The sequence below is a fragment of the Schistocerca serialis genome, chromosome 5, assembly GCF_023864345.2.
Source record: "Schistocerca serialis cubense isolate TAMUIC-IGC-003099 chromosome 5, iqSchSeri2.2, whole genome shotgun sequence".
In the NCBI taxonomy this organism is placed as follows: Eukaryota; Metazoa; Arthropoda; class Insecta; order Orthoptera; family Acrididae; genus Schistocerca; species Schistocerca serialis.
This window is the reverse complement of record NC_064642.1, coordinates 552,736,146-552,751,539: the sequence shown is the minus strand read 5'-3', so window position 1 is coordinate 552,751,539 and position 15,394 is coordinate 552,736,146. Positions and strand designations below refer to the sequence as shown.

Genomic DNA, 15,394 nt, shown 5'->3' with positions numbered 1-15,394 from the left:
TAAGAATAAATTCATGGGACTCAACAAGACTGCGCGGGGGCCAATTTATGTCACCCTTCCTGGTGATGAATTTGCCAGGGACAATTTGACGAACTCGCAGTTTAGACGCACTGGACGTGGGTGCTGTGGCTCTCGGAGAATCGCTTGGAGCTTCATTTACCAATCCACGATCACTGCAAGACCAGTCGTCGAATCACCGTCATTGTAAAATCCTCGCACACACAACGCGCAGTCTGCTCCCGCGAAGCGTTCCATTTTAGCTAAATTCCTATAGGTCAACCAAGCGATGAACGTATCCCCCCCCCCCCTCCCCCAGATTTGTTGCGCTTACGCAAAGAGCACTTCAAATATAAACTCTCTTTCGAGACGCTCTGTGCGTGCGAGGCCGCAGCTTCGGTCATGAATGTAAGAGCGCTGAGAAGCGTTCGAGACGGGCGCACGCCCTGGCTGTGCAGCATTACTGACAAGACACTCGAGCTCACACAGACAGACGTGACTCGCGTGCGTTCTAAGCACGGTTGAAGCATGTTAAGCAGAGCCTGCTGCTCCTGCTTCGGGGATTCGCACAGAAAGTGTTGTCCCCGCTTATTGGTTTTGTCTTCTGTGTTGTCACCTCTATATGTTTATTCTTATCTTGCTGCCGGGTTTGACACTCTAGCAGCAGGTCCGGCCATCTCGTTGCCGGGCTTGAACTTGGTTGCCCAGTTCACTGACCAGCGGGTATGCCGGCGCCTGCACCGACGCATGGAATCTCGTGGCGAGCTCGCGGATGCGTCGCTTCAGCGTTGGGATTCCCGAGACATCACGTAGCTGTAGCTGCCTCATGCTGAAATCTCGGGGCAGATGCAGCGCCAGCCGGAGGGCTTTGTGTTACACCGTTTGCAGTGTCTTCGGGCGTTTTTGCCGCCTTTCCCCCCATCACGGCCGCGTACTCCAGCATTGGCCTGATGAGTGCCAGGTACAGCGTGATGCCGCAGTGTGTGAGCAGAGTTGTCGTGGGACTGAGTAGGGGGTGCAACAAGCGCATCCTTCCGAACGCTTGGCCCCTCACCTCCCGGATACGTGGTCCCCAGATGAGGCTTCAGTTCAAGGTGACGCCGAGGTATTTACGAGTGAGAAACTCTCATGACCCGCACTTGCAGCAGCGCATTTGGAATCCGCCTGCGGCTAAATACCATCGCTTGGCTTTTTGCTGCATTGAACTTGAGACGCCACTTGGTGGCTCATGCTCCGATCTGCGTGCACATAGAGCGCGTGCAGGGCGCAGTATCGTCGGCGCAGAGCGCAAGTTGAGCTCTCGGCGACGTCGCCAGTCTACAGAGAATACTGTAGGGGGCCGAGCACGGACCCCTGTGGTCCTCCCGCTCGAATGTGGGGCTCTATTGACACGACTGGCCGGCCGGAGTGGCCGAGCGGTTCTAGGCGCTTCAGTCTGGAACCGCGCGACCGCCGCGGTCCCAGGTTCGAATCCTGCCTAGGCGTGGATGTGTGTGATGTCCTTATGTTAGTTAGGTTTAAGTAGTTCTAAGTTCTAGGGGACTGATAACCTCAGATGTTAAGTCTCATAGTGCTCAGAGCCATTTGAACCATTTTTTGACACGCCTCCGAGCAGTTCCCACATGGAATGTGCACTCACTCAAGTACGCAGTCGAGTGTGCGACAAGGGTACCCCGAATAACAGCAGCTTGTACGGGAGACTATCGTGCCGTACACTTTATTTATTTAATCGTATGGCTAGGACTCCCCGTCGGACAGACCGTTCGCACGGGTGCCAGTCTTTCAATTTGACGCCACTTCGTCGACCTGCAGTCGATGAGGATGATGATGATGATGACAGCACAACACCCATTCGCTGCGCGGAGAAGATTCTCCGACCCAGCCGGGAATCGAACCCGGGCACAGAGGATCGACAATCCGTCACGCTGACCATTCAGCTACTGGGGGCGGACGTGCCACACACTGTCGAAGACTTTTAAGACGTCAAGGAGTACCGCTCTAAGCTACTCGTGACGTTCCAGATCTGCCATCGCCTGCCCCACCAGTCGCAGAAGCTGGTGCTGAGTCGAGTGATCGCGGCGGAAGCCAAACTGTTCGTCAAGAAGCAGGCTGTCACTGGCGTGACGGTGCAGAAGTTTGACGTATATCCTCTCGAAGATTTTAGAGAGGAAACGCAGGAGGCCGAGCTCAAATTCCCTCGCGTTACCTATACAGGAGGAGCGGGCCGCTTACAAAACGCTTATTGATTTCTACACTGGCAAAGGCGTAATTGTCAAGCGTTCGCTTGACGTAGCATTCAATCACTCGCCGCTATCAAGTTCGCACACCTATCAACTACCTGAATTTTTCCTCGATGGGGGCTTGGCTACTTCCTTTTCAATGAAAAAAGAGCACCTTCCTGTCTACAAAACAGTGCCCACAGGAATTTTTCAAAATGTCAAAATTTAGTTTTGACGACTTACACGAGACCCTTTAAAAATTCCCACTCCTGGTGTCATCGGCTTGTAGGACTTCAGACTTGGCACAGATTCGTCATCGAGACTGCTTTAGACAAGATCAATTTTTACCTTCGACCGAAATTGATAATAGATAATCTACAGTGATATGATCAGAATCTCAGACAACCACGATTAACTCAAAAAACACTACTCCGATTAAAAACGCCACTAGTCTCTTGAATATAATGTCTAACTCATTCAGGGATGGTTTAAAGCCCAAGTGGCACATGCGGCGGCGTGGCCCACCGAATTCAGAGGGGACGCCAGAGGCGCCTCTAGTGCAAGAAGTATACAGAGGGTGTAGGTCATTAGCGTTAGATTTACTTCCAAAGGAACGGCTACAGACCGTTGATGGAAGAATGGCAGAGGGCGGGGGAGGCACGTTCGGAGCAGGACTCAAATGTCTATCTGCCTTCGCGTTACAGATTACGTGAATGGTAAGCTATTGATGAAAGATCTACAGTGAAACTTTTCAATACTTTACGTTTGAATGTAGATTTAAGTGGAGACTTAACGTTTACGAAAAATTACGTAAGTAAATTTCGTTGAATGATAAATGAAATAGCATCATGTATAACATTAGAAAATATAACGTCCAGATGAATATTAAACATTGCGTCAGTGAGAGTTATCTCCCGTAGCTTGCCACGAGTAGAGTAGTGTGGTCGATGCACAGTGACCAGTTTCCGTCCAAAGCACTGGGCGAGTTCTTCCGTTGGTTCGGAAGGGGAGGCCAACAGTGTTTGCCCCCTTTCGGCCTGTCGACGATTACAGAATCGAGGCGCATGACCTGTAGTCTTTCTCAAACAATTTGATAGAAACTTTTGGGTAAAAAAATCATTTTTGCTTTACTTGTAGCTTTGTATATCAGCTTCATGAAGATGTGCCCATCATTTCAATAATGGTCGTAGTTATTGTCATATTTGTATGGAAGCAAGACATTCGAAAAAGTTGCAATTTAAAATAAGGGTCGCTATGATGTTGCGTTTGATGCATATTACAATACATAATATGGTGCTACGTAAGAATTTTAGCTAATATGTTGAATTTTTCTGTAAACTTGTGTATAGGTCTCTATCTGTGACCAGTGTCCATAAAATTGATTCGATGTACCACACCCATTTGCGATCGCGAGCACCAGCAGTGAAATATCCACAAAGTCCCTCATATTTCATAAACGGTTTGAGATAGCGAAATGAGATTGTGGCAAATGATAGCACTCAGAGAGGAGAGTATTTTGCCGTATGGTTATTACGCACAACTTCATTATCTACCGTGTTTTTCCACTGACTAGAGACTTTTTCTATGAAAGAATTTAATTTTTAAGGGCCATCGATAATTGGTGAAAATAGAAATGCTGTAGGTTTTGGAACAACATAACAAAAGACATTACACTTTATTTTTGTACCGAGGATATATTTCTTCATAAGCTAGTGACCTTACATTTCTTCAGTTCCTCACTTAATATAATTAATAAACTACTGTTTCAGAATTCTCTCGCAATTGCCTCTGCACATATGTTACTGAGGTGACCTGTGTAAACTCTGCTGTGTTTTGGCAAAGAAGCAAATTTTAACATGGCAAGGCAAAAGAAGCAAATCTTATCATGGCAGCAAGAGAAATCTATAGATATTACTCGAAATTCGCCAGTCATGACACTTATCTGCAAGTTACAAATGGTTAACAAGCCAGATGAAAAGAAATTTCTGCGTTTGTTGCATTTTCAACGGAATTTTTTAAAGACATTAATCAAAGCAGAGATGATGGATCTTTTTTAATGATCCCCATGCAAGTGTGGGTGTGGAGGGGCTCCGCTTAATGTTTAAAAAATGCGAGCGTAGGCTTGAGATTAGAACGGCACTTTCCCTGCAGCGCTTGGCACTACCCTGCCAGTTAACCCCGCCCTAACGCATTTCCCAATGTACCCTGCCGAGTGCGCTTTTATCGGCCACAATGTTAGAATATCAAGCGAGATAGTACAATGGTTCGCACACTGGACTCGTAATCAGAACAACTGTGATCCAAATACTTGGCCTGTTATAATGATTAGGTTTTCAGTGGATCCATTACTTTGCTTCAAGCGCATACCGAAATGTTACGGCTACTTTTTTTTTCTCCTCCCGTCTCCGTCAGTGGATGATGGGTGGGGGGGTGGGGGGTGGGGGGAGGAATGGTTTTGAAATCTTCATTTATCATGCCAATTTTGAATATGCTCCGTTCACCCTAAATCACTTCAGACTAAAATAGATAGGCCATGGCCTGTGATTCCCATTATCTTATACAGACTGAGCTATTTCTTTGTACCTAATAACTTTACTGTCGATACCATGCGAGGTGGCTCAGTCACGAGGCACTGGACTCATATTCAGGACGGCGGCGGTCTTCCAGATTTACATTTTCCATAGTTTCCATAAATCGCTTAAGGGAATCTTCTGGGAATCTCATGGTCGATTTCTTTCCTCATACCTTCCCTGTCCGAGATCAACCCTTTAATGCCTGAATAAATTTATTCACGGAAGAGAAAAATTAAAAATTATGTCGCTCTATAAGCACTCGAAACGTCAGGAGCTGACAGCACTTTCTGAAGCGTTGGTAGCTTCGTGTAGAAACTGTACCTACCGGCACTGACTTCGAAAACAGTTACCCTTCCACTGATTACTGCCGCAATGGTGTGATGCGATTCCGCGACGTCCGGCCTTACGGGTTTCTCAGTCTCTAATGACCTCATAATCGAAATGAGATTAAATCCCAATTTTTCTCGATTATCTTCTTCTCAGTATCGACGAAACACTAAATGACTAAAACCATACCTAATACCTATGTACATATCTTTGAATTATAGTTCTGCTCAGGCGTATTGGGGCGGGTGGCTGTTATTGCACCGTTGCCAGATCGTTAGTCAGTAGTCACTTGCACCTCTGTTACTCTTAATACTTTCTGCGTTGGTCAAAACCAATGTAATTACTTTTTTGTGGAGAAATGTTGATTTAGACTGTCAGTCATATCGTTATGGAGCAATGATGTTTACATTATTTGAATTTAAAAGCATTTCGACATATGTATTCCCAGGTATCTGAACATTTCTAGTAATTTATTGATTCTGCATTTACAGCTGCCACCAACTTATTAAAAGTCCGTCATCAACCGGCACTATGTAGGTCTCATTCGCCATCCTTCATTTGACATCCTCTTTCCACAAAGGCCTTCAAGAAACTTCTCTCTGCATTAAGCTCTCCAGCTACACACAACTGTGTTGCACATGATACTTTTCTGATGTCATCTACACAGTAGGACTGTTGATATTTTTAAAAATATCGGGGATCCGATATATCGATATCTAAACGATATCGTTATCGGCTCAACACATTTCGAAAAAGTATCGCTCTGTCGACGGAGAAAAATGAGGTAACGGCCTACAGAAATATCGGCTGCATGTTGTAAATATATTGTCTCTTTTGGAGCCGTATATTTAAGTATTGATTTATTACTAGACGTTCTGTAAATCAACACGCTAGCAGCCTGCTTATCCCCCTCAGAGCAAGAAATGAAAGGAAAAAGATACACGTTTACGCTTGGCGATAACCACTTTGCTAGACCGAGCGAGGTGGCGCAGTGGTTAGCACACTGGACTCGCATTCGGGAGGACGACGGTTCAATCCCGTCTCCGGCCATCCTGATTTAGGTTTTCCGTGATTTCCCTAAATCGTTTCAGGCGAATGCCGAGATGGTTCCTTTGAAAGGGCACGGCCGATTTCCTTCCCAATCCTTCCCTAACCCGAGCTTGTGCTCCGTCGCAAATGACCTCGTTGTCAACGGGACGTTAAACGCTAACCACCACCACCACTTTGCTAACAATGGTAACTGCAGGCGAGTGGCTCAATGAAACTTGTCCGATGGCTATGTCGTTCGGTTGCAGCGAGTACTGTTTGTATAAAGCGTTTATTTTGCATTTTGTTTACGACCTTCCACTAAGGAAGGGATTCTATTTGTGTTTATCTGCTCTGCATAGTAACTAACAGTTCTTGATAAAACTTTACGTAGTTTTCGTGTTAGATTTCTTAGTGTTTTCTTGATCGTTTAGAACAGAAAGCGCCCTAAAACCGTCTTTTGTTTGTTTCGCGGCCGTTAGCCACTAGTCACTTGAATCAGCAGTTGTCTTGTGACAGCCAGAGCGAGAGCACCAGCAGCAGCGAGTACTGTTTGTATAAAGCGTTTTTGTACTTATTTGCTGCGCTTAGCTTTTAAATAGTTTTTCTGGGAAAACCTAGCGTAGTTTTCGCGCCTCGTATTTCAGTGAGTGTTTCTTGATTATCAGAGTAGCTCATCAGAAGATTATCTTGGGAATTTGTCACCGTATAGAGTAGGGTAAACATAGTCATGTGTAGGGACTGTGGTTGTTGTGAGCGGACGCAAGCAGAATTGGCCACTCTTCGGGGGCAGGTGGAGGCTTTGTCTGTTAGGCTCATCGAGCTCGAGGCGCAGGCGTCGGCTCGTAGTGGCGTTGGGGCAACTGTGGTGAGACCTATGCCTACTTCGGTGGCCTTGGAATCACATGGAACCCCTGATGTCGCTGCGTCTTCCGGCAGTGAGCATCTTACCGGTCAGCCATCACTCCAGGGTGAATGGCGGACAGTGGTGGGCTCGCGCGTGCCTGGCCGAAAGGCGAAGGTGGGATCTGGCCGCGTGGCAGCTGCCTTACCCCTTTCCAACAGGTACGGGGTGCTTCCTAGTGGTGATGACATCGTTTCCGAGCCACCACAGGATGCCTCGCCTGTTGGGCCAGTGGCCGATTCTCCGGCAAGGTCCCGACAGTCACAGAGGGCGGGCCTATTAGTTATAGGGAGCTCCAACGTTAGGCGGGTTATGGAGCCCCTTAGGAAAATAGCGGGTAGGTCGGGGAAGAATGCCAGTGTGCACTCGGTGTGCTTGCCGGGGGGTCTCGTCCGTAATGTGGAGGAGGCCCTTCCGGCAGCTATTGAACGCACTGGGTGTGACCGGCTGCAGATAGTAGCACATGTCGGAACGAATGACGCCTGCCGCTTGGGTTCTGAGGCCATCCTTGGTTCCTTCCGGCGGCTGGCTGATTTGGTGAAGACAACCAGCATCGCACGCGGAGTGCAAGCTGAGCTTAATATCTGCAGCATAGTGCCCAGAGTTGATCGCGGTCCTCTGGTTTGGAGCCGTGTGGAGGGTCTAAACCAGAGGCTCAGACGACTCTGCGACTATAATGGTTGCAAATTCATTGACCTCCGTTATTGGGTGGAGAACTGTAGGGCCCCCCTAGACAGGTCAGGCGTGCACTACACACCGGAAGCAGCTACTAGGGTAGCAGAGTACGTGTGGCGTGCACACGGGGGTTTTTTAGGTTAGAGGGACCCCCCCTTGGGCGAAACGATAAACGATAAAATACCTGACGGCTTACCAGAGAGGACATTATCATCGTTGATAAAGAACGTCCGTCCTCAGAGACCAAAAACAGGAAAAGTCAACGTAATATTGGTAAACTGCAGGAGTATCCAGGGCAAGGTTCCTGAATTAGTATCTCTTATTGAAGGAAATAGTGCGCATATAGTATTAGGAACGGAAAGTTGGTTAAAACCGGAAGTGAACAGTAACGAAATCCTAGACACAGAATGGAATATATACCGCAAGGATAGGATAAACGCCAATGGTGGAGGAGTATTTATAGCAGTAAAGAATTCAATAATATCCAGTGAAGTTATTAGCGAATGCGAATGTGAAATAATCTGGGTTAAGTTAAGTATCAAAGGTGGGTCAGATATGATAGTCGGATGCTTCTATAGACCACCTGCATCAGCAACCGTAGTAGCTGAGCGCCTCAGAGAGAACCTGCAGAACGTAGTGAAGAAGTTTCGTGATCATACTATTGTAATAGGGGGAGACTTCAATCTACCAGGTATAGAATGGGATAGTCACACAATCAGAACTGGAGCCAGGGACAGAGACTCTTGTGACATTATCCTGACTGCCTTGTCCGAGAATTACTTCGAGCAGATAGTTAGAGAACCAACTCGTGAAGCTAACGTTTTAGACCTCATAGCAACAAATAGACCGGAACTTTTCGACTCCGTGAATGTAGAAGAGGGTATCAGTGATCATAAGTCAGTGGTTGCATCAATGACTACAAGTGTAATAAGAAATGCCAAGAAAGGAAGGAAAATATATTTGCTTAACAAGAGTGATAGGGCACAAATCGCAGAATATCTGAGTGACCACCATCAAACGTTCATTTCTGAGGAAGAGGATGTGGAACAAAAATGGAAAAAATTCAGAAACATCGTCCAGTACGCCTTAGATAAGTTCGTACCGACTAAGGTCCAAAGCGAGGGGAAAGATCCACCGTGGTATAACAATCATGTACGAAAGGTACTACGGAAACAAAGAAAGCTTCATCATAGGTTTAAGAGTAGTCGAATCATAGCTGATAAGGAAAAGCTGAACGAAGCGAAAAAGAGCGTAAAGAGAGCAATGAGAGAAGCATTCAACGAATTCGAACATAAATATTGGCAAACAATCTAAACAAGAACCCTAAAAAGTTTTGGTCATATGTAAAATCGGTAAGCGGATCTAAATCCCCTATTCAGTCACTCGTTGACCACGATGGCACCGAAACAGAGGACGACCGAAGAAAGGCAGAAATACTGAATTCAGTGTTCCGAAACTGTTTCACTGCGGAAAATCGTAACACGGTCCCTGACTTCAGCCGTCGCACGGACGCCAAAATGGAAAATATTGAAATAAACGATATCGGAATTGAAAAACAACTGCTATCACTTAGTAGCGGAAAAGCATCCGGACCAGACGAGATACCCTTAAGATTCTACAGTGATTATGCTAAAGAACTTGCCCCCTTTCTATCAGCAATTTATCGTAGATCGCTGGAAGAACGTAAAGTACCTAGCGACTGGAAGAAAGCGCAGGTCGTTCCCATTTTCAAGAAGGGTCATAAATCAGATGCGAATAATTATAGGCCTATTTCGCTTACGTCAATCTGTTGTAGAATAATGGAACATGTTTTGTGTTCTCGTATTATGACGTTCTTAGATAATACAAATCTCCTTCATCATAACCAACATGGATTCCGCAAACAGAGATCATGTGAAACTCAGCTCGCCCTATTTGCCCAAGAAATTCACAGTGCCGTAGACACTGGCGAGCAGATTGATGCCGTATTCCTGGACTTCAGGAAGGCATTTGATACGGTTCCGCACTTACGTTTAGTGAAAAAAAATACGAGCTTACGGAATATCGGACCAGGTTTGTGATTGGATTCAGGATTTCCTAGAAGAAAGAACACAACATGTCATTCTTAACGGTTCAAAATCTGCAGATGTAGAGGTAATTTCGGGAGTACCGCAGGGAAGCGTGATAGGACCTTTATTGTTTACAATATACATAAATGACTTAGTTGACAACATCGGTAGCTCCGTGAGGCTATTTGCAGATGACACGGTTGTCTACAAGAAAGTAGCAACATCAGAAGACTCGTACGTACTCCAGGAGGACCTGCAGAGGATTAATGCATGGTGCGACAGCTGGCAGCTTTCCCTAAACGTAGATAAATGTAATATAATGCGCATACATAGGGGCAGAAATCCATTCCAGTACGATTATGCCATAGGTGGTAAATCATTGGAAGCGGTAACGACCGTAAAATACTTAGGAGTTACTATCCGGAGCGATCTGAAGTGGAATGATCACATAAAACAAATAGTGGGAAAAGCAGGCGCCAGGTTGAGATTCATAGGAAGAATTCTAAGAAAATGTGACTCATCGACGAAAGAAGTAGCTTACAAAACGCTTGTTCGTCCGATTCTTGAGTATTGCTCATCAGTATGGGACCCTTACCAGGTTGGATTAATAGAAGAGATAGACATGATCCAGCGAAAAGCAGCGCGATTCGTCATGGGGACATTTAGTCAGCGCGAGAGCGTTACGGAGATGCTGAACAAGCTCCAGTGGCGGACACTTCAAGAAAGGCGTTACGCAATACGGAGAGGTTTATTATCGAAATTACGAGAGAGCACATTCCGGGAAGAGATGGGCAACATATTACTACCGCCCACATATATCTCGCGTAATGATCACAACGAAAAGATCCGAGAAATTAGAGCAAATACGGAGACTTACAAGCAGTCGTTCTTCCCACGCACAATTCGTGAATGGAACAGGGAAGGGGGGATCAGATAGTGGTACAATAAGTACCCTCCGCCACACACCGTAAGGTGGCTCGCGGAGTGTAGATGTAGATGTAGATGTAGATGTAGATACCGGATTTTTCTGGACCGCTTTGTGTCCCTGTTTTTTCACTTCTGTCTACGCCAGCGACCTAGCAGTTGCAGTGACAAAATTTCGTGCTGAAGTTAAACGTTGCAGTTTCCCGCACACGTGTCGAACGATCTTGCCATTTAGATTTTTGTTCATCGGTTTTAGAAACTGTTTTTGAAGAATGCCGACGTGAAGAAATAGCACACTAGCTGTATTAAAATTGTTTTCTTTAAAGCAATTGGTGTGCTATTTCTTCACATCGGATATCTTGTTATTCCAATCACACCGACACCCCCCAGTGAAATAGGACTGCTTCTTTGTGCCATCTATATTTGCTTCACACATTCAACCAAAAAACACTGAACGTTATGAAAACTTGAAAAATAGTAAGGCTCCTTCACACAGTGAAAGTAAAATCATGTTCTGCTACAACTTCAAAAGAACAACATCAAAAATGTATAGAAAATTGCGAAAAAATATAAGATAAAATAAAAATATTCCCCCTCAATATTGCTGTTTTGATATGGAAATATCGGTGGATGTAATGTCACAGGTGTATATCGATACCTTTTAGGAAAAGTATCGATTCATCGATATCTTGTCAACTACTCTACTACACAGTACCGTTAGGTCCCTCGTGAGAAACTTAAGCGAAGTCTTTGAGGACTATTGCTTTAGCCATTGACAAAGATTTGCTTGAGATATGTATGTAAAGCGTTCATCTACTGATCTTCGAAGCATTGCAGAAAATATGTCGACATGAAGTGAAGTTTCGTGTATTAGCTACGGTCTTCATTCACTTCTAAACTCACTAATACAGTACTATGTTTCTTCTTTGACTAGGGGGTGACTAAGCAAAGCACTTACCGGCATTCTCTTTACCATGGGAGTGAACTCTCTTAAGTCATATAGATTGCGCGGAAAGTAGGTACTTAAGGAAAAGAACGCGTGAATATAGTTTCGTGTGCCTCGGGCATGGATGTCTGTGATGTCCTTAGGTTAGTTAGGTTTAAGTAGTTCTAAGTTCTAGGGGACTGATGACCTCAGATGTTAAGTCCCATAGTGCTCAGAGCCATTTGAAAGCCATAGTTTCGTGAATACTGACATAGTCTCTCTATTTCAGAGTTCCAAGGACAGCCGGTTTCCCGTGACGGGGGAAAGGTAAGGAAAATTATTTATTTCGTACTATGAAACCAACACCTCTAGCATAAATATAGCAATGAGGCTGACCTTTCTTAGTTCTGTGGCCACGCAGTCTTTCGTGTAGCAGAAATCTGGGATCGTCAATGTGGTACCAAACGGCTTTGTTAGCCAGTGCAGAGTCCGTGACAACTGCAGCAGAAGCTCTGTTTTTGCACTCCGATCTCTATAACACAAAAAGTAGATTCCCTTACAGGCTACGAATATATCTTGAACGATAACCAGCTTCACCAACACAGGGAAGTTTTTCGGGATAAATCCATTACCAGCATTAATATTTCTGGGTGATGTTATTTATTTTTGTACATATTACTCAAGGGTGCCCATACGATGGTTTGTACCGGGGGGTGTGGTGGTGAGGGGAGGGGGTGGGGAGAATAGCTAGACCTGGGTGTGCCGTATTTTTAATAGTTTGGAACACGAATGGTGACTTGTAAGTAGCCATAAAGGAGTTCCAGTTCCGACCTTGTTAAAAACCTGCATAATGACCACCTCTAAACCATTTTCTTAAAAAAAAAAACAAAAAAACACGAGACTACATTGTATTTTATCGTTTCCCTGAGACTGAGAGATGCGGCGGGGAGGAGGGACGGTGCGGCGCCAGGCCCCCTCCCCCCCTCTCCCCCCCCCTCTCCCCCCCTCCCCCCCTCCCCCCAATCCCCCCCCCCCCCCCTCACCCAATGTATGGGCGCCCATGTACTTATTCAGTTATTGTTTCAGTTCGAATGTGGTTGGCTATCGATAGTCGGAACGCGATAGCAGCTCAAACAATATCTACATCTACATTTATACTCCGCAAGCCACCCAACGGTGTGTGGCGGAGGGCACTTTGCGTGCCACTGTCACTACCTCCCTTTCCTGTTCCAGTCGCGGATGGTTCGCGGGAAGAACGACTGTCTGAAAGCCTCCGTGCGCGCTCTAATCTCTCTAATTTTACATTCGTGATCTCCTCGGGAGGTATAAATAGGGGGAAGCAATATATTCGATACCTCATCCAGAAACGCACCCTCTCGAAACCTGGCGAGCAATCTACACCGCGATGCAGAGCGCCTCTCTTGCAGAATCTGCCACTTGAGTTTATTAAACATCTCCGTAACGCTATCACGGTTACCAAATAACCCTGTGACGAAACGCGCCGCTCTTCTTTGGATCTTCTCTATCTCCTCCGTCAAACCGATCTGGTACGGATCCTGATGTTGATCGAATAAGATAAGCTTGTCGCTGACTACCAACAATGGGCTACAGGGGAGCAATGTTGGAGCTTCCAGCGTTCGTAGTGCTGTATTTCGTTATAGGATATGATACGGTGTCGGCGGAGCTTCCAGCGTTCGTAGTGCTGTATTTCGTTATAGGATATTTTTTCTGTTGTAAAGATCTGATGATTTGATTAATGATTGAACAGAGCATGATAGAACCGGGTTGCAAATATGACTACACTTTTGAGTACACATACCTGATTGTAAAAGAGCAAGGTATGATTATCTACTTGTCCTTACCCAATTCATGATATCAATTTTCTTCCTTTTCTGATTTCGTTTATCAAAAATGCATAGGCCTAAGCTACAGAAAACGACAAAATTCGTATCTGCCCAATACACCACTAAATTCATTACTAACAGCGTGATTTACCAAATGCTGATGACAATAGTATCTTTAGTTCTTATGGAGACTTTTCTTTGAAGAAATAATCTGGATTTACTATATGCAGAAACCACATGAACGTCAGGATTCAACGGTGTTAAAAAGTGTTTGTGTCAATACTGAAATAGCTTGTTTGGAAGACAGCGTTTTGCTCCTTCAGTCAAAGATTTAATTGTGGCTGGAAACCTAGTATTTGAAAAGATATTCGTATTCGAAGTTTTCGTGTTCCAGGGTGTTTCAGTCTTAGAACGTAATTCTTTTCAAAAAGTTGAGCCATTGTTTTGTAGACCTGACTAGTCCGTTTCTGAAAATGTATTCTTTCACCAAAAATAACGTGTTACTTTGTTAATTATTCAAGTTAGATGAATTCACTTTCTCGACAGTTTGTAGCGAGCATTGAGAATCCCCGTGCACATCAAAAACTTCAGTCGCATATAGTAGCATTTATCATTTTGTCTTCTTCTAATTACATAGATATTACTTAAGCTGATTTCACTACCTGTTTTATCTTTGTCCCTTTGAATGTTCCTGCTCTTACGTTAATATCTAAAATAGCATTTTACCAGTTTTTAATGTCTGTAATAGCCATGACCCCGTGGTCTAGGGGCAGCCGGCACGGTAGCTCAGCGTGTTCGGTCAGAGAGCCGGTTGGCCTCTGTAATAAAAAACAGAGTGGAAGGATCAACCACCGAACTTGAACAGGCTGTCTTGCGACGTCCGCAACGACCAAACACAACGATCAATAACGAACAAAAAAAAGGGGGGGGGTAGCGTCTTTGATTCATAATCAAAACGTCTTCGGTCCCGGGTTCCATCCCCGCCACTGCCTAAATTTTGATAAATAATCAGCATTGGCGGCCGAAGACTTCCGGCATAAGAAGTCAGCCTCATTCTGCCAACGGCCTTGTCAAAGAGGGCGGAGGAGCGGATAGAGGTTCAGAGCACTCTCTTGTCCTAGGGGTGGGAAATTGCCCCTAAAGGCGGAAGAATCAGCAATGATCAACGACATGAGGATGCAGAAGGCAATGGAAACCACTGCATTAAAGACACGTAACGTGTATCCACAGGACATGTGGCCTGTAATTGAAGAAGTGTCATGATGATCTCTCCATTGGCGAAAGATTCCGGAATAGTCCCCCATTCGGATCTCCGGGAGGGGACTGCCAAGGGGGAGGTTACCATGAGGTTCAAGAATCACAAGAGGAGGAGGTATACTTGGAAAAGGCCGGGAGATATGGGAAGATTTCAATTAGATTACATCATGGTCAGACAGAGATTCCGAAATCAGATGCTGGATTGTAAGGCATACCCAGGAGCAGATATAGACTCAGGTCACAATATAGTAGTGGTGAAGAGTAGGCTGAAGTTCCTGACATTAGTCAGGAAGAATCAATACGCAAAAAGTGGGATACGGAAGCACTAAGGAATGACGAGATACGTTTGAAGTTCTCTAAAGCTATAGATATAGCAATAAGAAATAGCGCAGTAGGCAGTACAGTTGAAAAGGAATGGACATCTCTAAAAAGGGCCATCACAGAAGTTGGGAAGGAAAACATAGGTACAAAGAAGGTAGCTGCGAAGAAACCATGGATAACACAAGAAATACTTCAGTTGATTGATGAAAGGAGGAAGTACAAGCATGTTCCGGAAAAATCAGGAATACAGAAATACAAGTCGCTGAGGAATGAAATAAATAGGAAGTGCAGGGAAACTAAGACAAAATGGCTGCAGGAAAAATGTGAAGACATCGAAAAATATATGACTGTCGG

At 45.1% G+C, this 15,394-nt stretch overlaps 1 protein-coding gene across 2 annotated transcripts in view; it reads left to right on the top strand.

Annotated features, from left to right (window-relative positions):
* The window catches only part of LOC126482367 (protein GDAP2 homolog), a 991,597-nt gene that overhangs the window by 566,518 nt on the left and 409,685 nt on the right, over window positions 1-15,394 (top strand). For both annotated transcript variants that reach the window (XM_050106457.1, XM_050106456.1), the window contains one exon: window positions 11,908-11,945. The gene's annotated coding sequence lies outside the window, so the exon portion shown is untranslated. The remainder of the gene's footprint in view (window positions 1-11,907; window positions 11,946-15,394) is intronic.